The sequence below is a fragment of the Vombatus ursinus genome, unplaced genomic scaffold (genome assembly GCF_900497805.2).
Source record: "Vombatus ursinus unplaced genomic scaffold, bare-nosed wombat genome assembly UNPS02001419.1, whole genome shotgun sequence".
NCBI lineage: Eukaryota > Metazoa > Chordata > Mammalia > Diprotodontia > Vombatidae > Vombatus > Vombatus ursinus.
In genome coordinates, this window is record NW_020941197.1 from 17716887 (window position 1) to 17728526 (window position 11640).

An 11640-nucleotide genomic window follows, 5' to 3' on the forward strand; every position below is an offset into this window, starting at 1 on the left:
CAATCAGAGTCCAGTTTCAAACCTGTTCCTTGGAGTCTCAACCTGATGCTCTAACAGCTTGCACTAGTCATCCCTGTGTATATGACAAGATTAAAACTGCTTATTTGGCGTTTTGAATAATCTAGGGCATCCAAGACACGATACCTTGGGTTTAAGGGGATATGAAGCAATAATCCAAATTCTACAGAAATATATCTACTTTTTTCAAGGAAAAAAAAAGTTAAGATCAAAGTCAACTAACAGGAAACCAATACAGAGAATCTGCTCAGATGGTGAATGCAGCCCAGTGATTACTTAATATGGTGTGTGAAAATGAGGCCAAATTTGTATCATTGCATGTTAAATCAAGACTCAGACATGTTTTACCACACCAGTCAGCATTGTTCATTACACAGATAAGTTATGGCATAGTGCTTCTTACTGCATTTGAATATGAATTATTCAAACTTACAAGTTAAGCAATTTTTTGGGGAAGTTAAAAGTACCATGATATCTACTATGCTTTTCAACATCAGGTTTGTTTGTTTTTTTAAGTACAATATAAGCTGGTTTCCCAAAAAAAAAGCACATTTAAAAATTGAAGTAACTGAAGAATGGTTTGAGATAATCACTTTTTAAAAATTATTTTATTTTTAATTTATGGAATAAAACAAGCATTTCCATAGCATAGTATAATTTTTTAAAAAGATGATTGCACATGAAATTGCAAATCTGTGTACAACTTGCTATTCCTTTTAAATATACAAAAAAATTAGCTTGTAAATTATTTTTCCCTCTCCCCCTCCCCCAGAGATTGCCACTACTAGACACAAATAGGTAATATATATATATGTATATATGTATGTATGTATATATATAAAATGTAAAATTATTCTATTCATACTTCTACTTATCAGTTCTTTCTCTGGATGCAGATAACTTGTTTCTTCATATATATCTTATAGTTAATTTGGGTATTTATAACAGTCAAAATAACTTATTCATTCCAAGCTGTTCTTAAAACAACATTGTTGTTACTGTATACAATGTTCTCTTGGTTCTGCACATTTCACTCTTTGTTATTTTGTGCAAGTGTTCCATGTTTTTCTAAAATCAGTGAGCTCATCATTTCTTATAACACAGTAGTATTCCAACACAATCATATATCACAACTTGTTCAGTCATTCCCCAATTGATGAGCATCCCTGCAATTTCCAGTTCTTTGCCACCACAAAGAGCTGCCATAAACAATTTAGAACATATAGGTTCTTTTTCTTTTTCCCTAATCTTTGAAAATAGAGTAAGTATACCTAGCAATATTGCTGGGTCAAAGGATATAGATAATTTAATAACTCTATGGGCAAAATTCCAGATTGCTCTCCAAAATGGTTGGATCAGTTCACAATTCCACCCACAATGAATGTGTCCCAATTTTTTCACATCCCCTACAACATTTTGTGTTTTTCCCTTCAATCATTTTAGCCAATCTGGTAGGTGTAAAATGATATCTAAAGGTTGTTTTAATTTGCATTTCTCTAATCAATAATGATTTAGAGCATTTTTTCATATGACTATATGTTGTTTTGATTTCTTCATTGGAATTTAGATAATCTTTCAAAATTTTCAACAATTACATTCCAATTTGGGGCAGCTAGGTGGCACAGTAGATAGAGTGAAGTCAAGGAAGACTCATTTTCCTGAGTTCTAATCTGGCCTCAGGCATTTAGCAGCTATGTGGCCCAGGGCCACATCATGTAACTGTTTGCCTCAGTTTCCTCATCTGTAAAATGAGCTGGAGAAGGAAATGGCAAACCATTCCAGTACATTTACCAAGAAGACCTCAAACGGGGTCACAGAAAGTTAGACTCCACTGAAACAACTAAACAACAAAAAATATTTCAATTTAATTTTCTTCAATGTTTTTATTGGCCGTATTTTTTTAAAGGAAAGGAATAAGAATTTATATAGCACCTACAATGTGTTGTGCTAAGTGTTTTACATTAAGAGCTAAATGTTATTACATTATGGTGTTTTATATTATCTTACTCCATCCTCACAAAAACCCTTAGAGATAGGTGCTATTATTATCCCCATTTTATAGTTGAGAAAACGAAAGCATCAAGAGGTTAAGTGACTTGCTCAGGGACACAAAGCTAGGAAGTGTCTGAGGCTAATTTGAACTCAGGTCTTCCCGACTCCAGGCCCAGCTCTTTAACCACTCCACCAATATTACTAATAGTAAGCTGCCTCACTATTATTAATCCCAACTCCTTCTGGTATTCCCCCTTCATGGCCAACTAAAAAACTAAAGAAATTTCCTAAAAAAAAAAATCTTTGTAATAAATATGTACAGTCAAGCAAGCAAAACAAATCTATACATCTGGGTCAAAAAAATGTATCTCTCTTTGTACCTTGTGTCCATCACCTCTCTGTCATGAGGTGGGTAATATGTTTCATCAAAGGTCTTCTGGAAAGAGACACAGTCATTGTACTGGTCAGAGTTCTTTCAAGGTTATTTTCCCTTCATAGTGTTGTTGACTTTGAATAATTTGTTCTCATGATTCTGCTACCTTCACACTTCATACCACCCCAGATCCTCTGAAATCGTCTTTCATCAATTACAACAAAATAACATTCCAAAATCTGATCCCTTTTTACCTTTCCAGCCTTCTTACACCTTCCTCCCCTGCACATGCTCTGTGAGTTAGTGACACTTGTCCTCCATGTTGTTCATTACAAATGACATTCCCATATCTCAACTCAGAATTTTCAGTGTCTGCGCCGTGCCTGCAATGCTCACTCTCTCTCATCTCCACCTCCTAACTTCCCTAACTTCCTCTAAGTTCCAGTTCAAATCTCACCTTCTGCCAAATTTTCTAAACCTTTTCTAAATCTCCTTAATTTTAGTGCCTTCCCTTTGAGATTACCCTCAATTTTTCTTGTATCATTTGTACATAGTTGTTTGCATGTTTTTCTCCCTCATTAGACTGTGGGCTTCTTGAGAGAAGGGATTTTTTTTTCCTTTTTTTCCTTTCTTTGTATCCTCAGCACTCTGTACAGTGCTTGACACACAGTATATACTTAAATGCTAGTTGACTGACAATTTGTTCAGCCATTTCCCCAACTGTCTCAGAGACAACCTGAGACACTCACCTTTTGTTGTTCACTCATGTCTGATGCTTTATGACCCCACGGACAGCATGGGGTTTTCTTGGCAAAGATACTGGAGTGGTTCGCCATTTCCTTCTCCAGTGGATTAAGGGAAACAGAGGTTAAGTGACTTGCCCAGGGTCACACAGCTAATGTGTGAGGTCGCATTTGAACTCAGGTCTTCCTAACTCCAGAACCAAGGTTCAATCCACTGGTCCACTTAGGAACTATAGAATTTAGTCATTTTCTTTTCTTCCCTTTTTAAAAATTAGTTTATTTTGATTTATCAACAATCACTTCCATAAGCTTTTGAATTTAAAATTTTTCTTCACCCTCCCCAAGACAGTGCACAATCTGATATAGGTTATACATATATATCCCTATTAAACATATTTTCAGATTAGTGATGTTGTAAGGAAGAATTAGAACCAATAGGAGGAACCATCAGAAAGAGGAAACAAAACAAAACAGAAGAGAAAAAAACAGCAAATAGTATGCTTTGATCTGCATTCAAACTCCATAGTTCTTTGGCTATGGATAGCATTTTCCATCATGAGGCCTTTGGAGATGTCTTAGATCCTTGCATTGCTGAGAAGGGGTAAGTCTATCAACCTTAGTCATCACACAACGTGGCTGTTACTGTGTACGAAGTTCTCCTTCTGCTAACTTCACTCAGCATCAGTCCATACGAGTCTTTCTAGGTTTTTCTGAAGTCTGCCTGCTCATCATTTCTTATAGTACAATAGTATTCCATTACATTCATATACCACAACTTGTTCAGCCACTCCCCAATTGATGGGCATCCCCTCAATTTCCAATTCTTTGCCACCACAAAAAGAGCTGCTATAAATATTTTTGTACATGTGGGTCCTCTTCCCATTTGTATGATCCCTTTGGGATACAGCCCTAGATGTGCTATTGTTGGGGCAAAGGTTTTCTTCCCTTTTTAAAAATTTTCTTTTATTTTTTTTCATTTTTTATTTTTCTTTTTTTAATTTCTTTAATTCCCTCTTCAGAATCAGGTCTTTGTTTTTGCTTGTTCTCCCCTCAATATCAATCCTCCTATCCTTTTTCCTGTTGAGCTTGAAATATTTCTACACTGAATTTTGTGTCCCTGTCTGTCCAACCCTAACACTATCCATATCAGATCAGTGAGGTTCACTTGATACTACTCGAAAATATTAATGTGCATATCCTTTGTCCCAGCTAATACTACTAATAGGTCTATACCACAAAGAAATCAAAGATAGAAAAGGATTTATATGCACAAAATTATTTACAGCAGCTCATTTCATAGCAGCCAAAAATAAAGAGAAGTCCACTTTTTGGGTAATGGTATATAAATGTAATGGAATATTATTGTGTCATAAGAAGTGACAAAATGTACATTTTCAGTGGAAACTGGGAAGGCCTCTATGAACTGATATGAAAGTAAGCAGTACTAGGAGAATGGTTTGTGTGACATTATAAAGAAAAACAACTTTGAAAGCCTTTAGAATTCTGATCAATATAGTGATCATCCATAAGTGCAGAAGAATGAAGGTAAAAGGTGCCTCATCACCTACTGCCAGAATAAGACATACATTTCTGGGCATGGCCAACAAAGGAATTTATTTTGGTGGACTACGCATATTTGTAATGAGGATTTTTTAAAAAACTTTTTTAAGCTGTTGAATTATGGAGCAGTGAAAGGGAAAGATAAATGCTTTTTAATAGATTAATTTTAATAAAGAAAATTATGTGGTAGCATAGCATATGTAGGCTGTTTGAGTTTTGTTTTATTTTTTTAAACATTGGGCCTTAAGTGATTACAGCTCCCTTCCACCATTACTGTATGGATTATTCATACAATACAGCCCCAATAAGAAAGGGGTTGCTTCTTTAGCAACCCCAACTTTATTTCTTTATTTTCATTTTCTGAAGGAGTTTAAGCTTCAGACTAGAAAGAATAGGTGCTGGGGCAGCTAGGCAGCACAGTGGTTACAGCTCCAGCCTTGGAGTCAGGAGGACCTGAGTTCAAATCCAGCCTTAGACACTTGACACTTACTAGCTGTATGACCCTGGGCAAATCACTTAACCCCGACTGCCTCACCAAAAAGGGAAAAAAAAAAAAAGAACAGGTGCTTATATGGGTCATTGGAGTAAAAAATGGGATTCACTGGAATGTTTCGGGGAAATGTGTTTTGCTTCCAGGAGAAGTTCAAACTACTATCTAGGGTGTCACTATAAATCTAAGAAATTGTATAAAGCTGGAGAAGGCAGGATTCCTCAGAGAGAAAATAAGCATATTGTTTGCTTAGGGACTACTTATGAGTTCTTGATATATTTTCTGTACTGTCTTTGGAGTGGAATAAAATATCTTGTGTCTAATAAATATTCTGACCTTGAGGATTTGTACGGAGGGACCTTTTAACCCACATTTGTGGGCATTTAGTTCTATTCTGTTTCCAAGACAGCTATGTGGGAAGCATCACTCAGTAGCTCTGATCATCTCCCTCTCCTATTCAAAAACCTTCAGTGGTTAGCTATTGCATATAGAACAAAGTATGAACTCTAGCATTGAAATCTTTCCACAATCTGGTTTCTATCTACCTTTCTAGGCTGATTTCATACTACTTACTCTCTTCCATTAATTCTGTGTTCCAAACAAGCTGGAATATTAGCCTTTCCCTGAACTTGACATTTTATCACCTGCCTCCGTGCATTTGAAGAAGGCAATATCTATGCATTGAATGAACTCCCTTCTTGTCTACTTTCCAAGATGAAATCAGGTGTCATGTCTTCTGTGAAATCTTATGTGGCATCTGCAGTTGTTTTCTCTCACAGATCCTAATATACTCTTCTACACAATACTATCTCCTTATATTTTGTCTTTATCTCCAGCACTTGGCACAATTCCTTGTACCTACTTGGTACTTAATAAATATTTAATTATTTGAAGATACAGGAAGGCAAATTTCATCTCAATATAAAGAACTAATAGGAGCTACATGAATGGAAAGGATTACCTCATAAAGGAATGAGTTCCATATTGCTAAAAGCCCTGAAGCAGGTGATGAATACATGTCAGGGACATAGAAGAGATTCTTGAATGAATTTAAATATGACCAAAAAGACCCCTAAAGTCTCCTCCAAGTTCTATGAGTCTGTTCAAATTCTTTCTATAATGCTCTGGTCTACATTAAGGGAAATGGTCTTTAAACTATGTGGTAGACTATAAAATTGATAGGAAAATGCTAAGGTAAACAAGGGCTAATGAGTAAACTTGAAAATTTTATGGAGATTGGGCTCTCCACAATCCTATCCTCATATTAATTTATGGATTGGAGATGACCCTAGATTTTTAAGGCCCTTACTAGCAGGACATGCATTTTGACAGGTCCTACCAAGCTGGAAAGACTCTGAATATTGCCAGAGGGCTAGCTTCCATGTTACTCTTTTTGGCCACAGCAATTCATGAAAACAACCTTCATTCAGAGGAAACATTGGATTTGAAGTCATAGGACCTTATACTGAATCCTGTTTTTGCCACTTATTAACCTGTGTTACCTTGGGCAAGTTACTTGATCTCTCTTTCTAGGCCTCAGGTTCTTCAGCTATAAAATGAGGGCATTAGACTAGATAACATCTGGTGTCTCTTCTAGCTACAAATTTGTGATCTTATTATCTAGATGGTAAGTACTTGAATTCTGTGTAGGTGAAGCAAGTTCAACAGTTGAAAGCTTAAATCTTTTGAAGAGAAGAAGAAAGGAAAAGAAGAAGAGGTAGGAAGAAAAAGGAAAATCAAATGTGGAAAAATTCAAAGGTAAGGATCATTGTTCATAAAGGTCTGAGGAGGCAGAAAGAATCTTAACATGTGGGAGAATTGGAAATGGAAGCATGTCACATAAAGAAATGATATCCTGGACACTTAGAACTAAGAAATAACACTCTGAGGAGGAAGCAAGTGCTTGTTTGTTCTCCAAGGAATGATGACGTAGATTAATAGGTGCTGTCAAGTACGAGATTATCCTGTAAGGGTCAGAGGAAAATAAAATGCCTATAGTGGTAGTTGAGGACTAAATTGCTGAGGGGTACTAATGTAGCTATGTGTTGATCTGATAACAAGAGAGATTGCCTGTCTTTCCAGAAAATGTATTTAGATATGATAAACACACCCAACAGTTGTGAAAAATGGCAAATAAGGTAAAGATATTGTCTATAGCCATGGCTTGGATTAGGTTAACTAGTGCAAAGCAAGAGCCTTCGAACATATTATCCTACCATCAAGAAAAAAGACATGGCAGTAAAGAGAAAATACCAACTTAAGAGCATAAATTTGTTACTATAGGAATTTATAAGCAACATCACTTTATACACATTAAAAAATGAAAGATGAAATAAGCCTGGAGAAAGTATGGCCTAAGACTAAATTAAGGCAAATTATCCCAAGAACACTTGTAGATAATAGTGAAAGAGGGGCATAAAATAGATGCAAAATGGAACAGATGTGTCCATGTTGATGAAGGTAATTTGTCTTCATCAATGATAGTGAAACCATCTGCCTCAGTACCCTTAGTATTATGTGAGAAAACAGCAATGACCCTTAAGATTATGTCAGAAAGAGTATCTGGATCTCAACCATTCTGGAAAGCAATTTTGAATTATGCCCAAAAGGCTATAAAACTGTGCCTACCCTTTGATTCAGCAATACCATTGCTAGTTCTCTATCCCAAAGAGACCAAAGAAAAGGGAAAAGAACCTATTTGCACAAAAAATATTAATAGCAGCTCTTCTTATGGTGGCAAAGAATTGGAAATTGAGGGGATGTGCATCAATTGGGGAATGCCTGAACAAGTTGTGGTGTATGATTGTAATGGAATACTATTGAGACGTTAAGAAACAAGCAGGATGATTTCATAATAACCTGGAAAGACTTACACGAACTGATGCAAAGTGAAGTGAGCAGAACCAGGTGAACATTGCATAAGGTAACAGCAATATTGTGCAATGATCAATTGTGAATGACTTAGCTATTCTAAGCAATACAATGATCCAAGACAATTCTAAAGGACTCACAAAGAAAAATGCTATCCACCTCCAGAGAAAAAACTGTTGGAGTCTGAATGCATATCGAAGGATACCATCTTTCACCTCCTTAATTTTTGTGGGGTTTTTTGTCTGTTTTCTTGCACAACATGAATAATATGGAAATATGTTTTGTATGATTGTACATGTATTACTTATATTGAGTTATTTGCCATCTCAGGAAAGGGGGGAGGAGGGAGGAACAGAGGAAAGGAGAGAACTTGGAGCTCAAAGTTTTAAAGAACAAATGTTGAAAATTGTTCTTATGTGTAATTGGGAAAAAATATTACTGAAAAAAGAGTATCTGGATCTGACCAAATAAAAACAAAAGAAATTCTGTTGGAGATGACATGGTTTTAAAGACACAAAAAGATCAATTTTTAATTTATCAAAAAGATTCCAAAAGAACAGGAAAAAATACGGATGATAATGTTACTAAAAACGGTGACCAAGAAAATATCACAACTACTGACGATATACCTTTGTTACTGTTATAAAAACCTTTATGAAAATAGATTATAGCTGTGTGACCCTAGGCAAGTCACTCAACCCCAATCGCCTCACCAGAAAAAAAAAAAAGAATAGATTAGACACAAATACAAGATATCATTAATGATAATGTAAAAAGGGATAGGATTTTACTGATGTCTACAAAATACTACATATTCACAGACACAATTGAGAAGTACAGAAAACACAAGATTTGTAGATCATATAAAAGATATGATAGACTTTTTTTTTTTTCAGTGAGGCAATCTGGGTTAAGTGACTTGCCCAGGGTCACACAGCTAGTAAGCGTGAAGCATCTGAGGCTGGATTTCAACTTAGGTCCTCCTGACTCCAAGGCCAAGAGCTCTATCTACTGTGCCACCTAGCTGCCCCCTGAGATATAGATATTATAGATCATCAAAAAATGTACTTGAGCAGAAGGCTCTCCTCCAAGAAACTGTTTCTTATGCATATGTTATAAACAGTAGACCATACAAAATGACAGTAACATGGAGATAACAGTTCAATTTATCAGCTAAGTATCAATATCAAGTGAGGAAAATGGTCAAAGCTGTTCACCGGTGTGAATGTTCACCAGTGGAGGATGTCCTGGGCAAAGTTGAAATAGAAAAGGAAGTGCCTATTAATCATAAAATTCTCCATATGCTCCTGCTTGCAGTTGGCATCTCATTCACTATGCTAAGCCCCTCAATGATATCCAAGGTTCCCTAAAGGGTTTGGTGTAGCCATCCACATTGGAAAAGGATGAAAAATGCATCTTGCCCAAATATGACATGAGGTTAGGTGGGCAGCCCACAGTCCATCAGCACATATTTACTGGGTGCTGCATATCAACAGTAAGCTGAATCCAGAAGTAACCCAATCCAGAAGCAAAAGGAGAACCTAGAGGACTGCTTTTGAGAAACTATGCTTTCAATAAACCCAAATAACTGCCACAAAAGACATTTTAAACCAAAAGTATTTTTCAAATGGTGTTATATGCCTGAGGTTCACAGAACACTCTCAGAAGAACCTACTGCAGGTATATGTAAAGTGCTTTGCAAACCTGAAAGCAATATGTAAAAGCAAACTAGGGTGAGCATTGTTACTACTTATTATTATATATAACTTTGGGCAAGTCACTTGACTTCTCTGGGCCCCAGTTTTCTTGACTACAAAATACTGGGGTGAGATGATCTCTAAGGTTCTTTCTTGTTCTAAAAATCCAGGATTCTACAGACTGACTTCATGTTCATTTGACAATTCTGCCTGTGACAAAAGACACAAAGGAAGCCAGAAGTCCTTCTCCTCCAACTGCCCTGACCCAAAACAGAGGAGCTCCCAGTGTGGGAATGCAGTCATTTCTTCTGCTCTGTTCAGCTCATTGGCTGCTGAGGGAGAGGCACAGATTTGCACCCTTGGCTCCGGTCCCTCAGGCAAGTCAATGTCCCAAATTCCGACATGGTTATGGCTCTGCCTGGGTTTATAATGCCAATAATGCTTGACTTATAATACTAATATCTACATTCTCTTATTCAGATTAGTTGCGGAAGAAAAGAGACAATTCAAGTTGTGACTTCAATTATTCTAATCATCAGAGTAACTATTTGTATGAAATAGGTTCATAGCCCTGCCACTCTGAATAAATGGAACACACTGACCTTGCCTATTTGTTCCCTGAAAGTGTTTTCTCCAGCCAGACAGAGACATCTATTACCTACTTATCTCTCTGCTCGAGCCTATATAAACTTGGTAATGTTTTTGTTAAACCTCCTTAGTATTACAAATAAAGTTTCCTTGCGTTTCCATTATCTCTATAAACACAATGCATAATCTTTCCTTTGGGATAAATGACACCAAAATTCTTGGGCTTTTAAAAAGAGGATAATGACATGTCTAAACAGAAGTATTTATATCAAACACTGGGACTCTCAAGAGTTATTTAGATCAAATTTAAATTCAATGAAGCAATTTTTGAATAAACACACTGTGTTAATAAGCAAGCCCCTAACAATGTTTGCTCAAAGCTGTTTGTCCCTAAGTTTAATGAAGTGCCAGAAATATGGGTCCGTTCTCCAAATTAGACCCTAATTCTATATATGAGTTGCTTCATTATTAAAAACGATCACTTTCCTCTGCTATTCCTTTCCCCCATAATCTCTCCAGAACAGCTAAAGGAATGATGGAGTACTTCTCAGTGAGTGTGAAGACAAGTCAGGAATTAGAAAGTCTGATACATAAGACAGGGCAGATTAGAAATGCTTCTTTGGAAAAGATAAACATAAATTTAACAGTATACTAACAACTTTAGCTTAATGGAATAGTATTGAGTAACAGAGCAAATTCAGAATAGCTTTGTCCACTAAAAATTTTGTTTTCTACACCTTGGAGGGAGGAGCTTATTTAGGATTTAAATGTTTAGCAAATTAAAAAAAAAATTCAACTCCTATTAATATCCTTCATGCAAATTTTCTCACTGCAGAAAGCCTGCATAAATTCCTTGCCTGTGAGAGTATTGCCTTAACATTTACTTTCTGTTCCACCACAATAGTGTTGGTTTCATTTGTCAGAGTAAAAGAGGAAACAAGAACAAAGGAATTGGATGAGGAAATGATAAAAAGCCATTATAGTGATGAAAGTAACAGAAACAACTCTCAATTCCAAATCTTCTAGGGTACTTTATATAGAATTTCAAAATAATTTAAAATATAATATAAAGGAATTATTAAATAGTAACATCTCACTCATTCATGGAAAAGAATATATAGGCAAATCTGCCAGCAAACCAATTTCTAATTTTGAATTTTTTTAAAGAAGCTACACCTGTAAAAAGAAAGGTTAAACTATTGATCTCTAAGGTTCCCTCACAGTTCAATGTTCTATTATTCTATAATCATGAACTTTATATAAATAAGCAAGTAGGAGGCAGCCCCTGCCATGTAATTCAAAATCTAG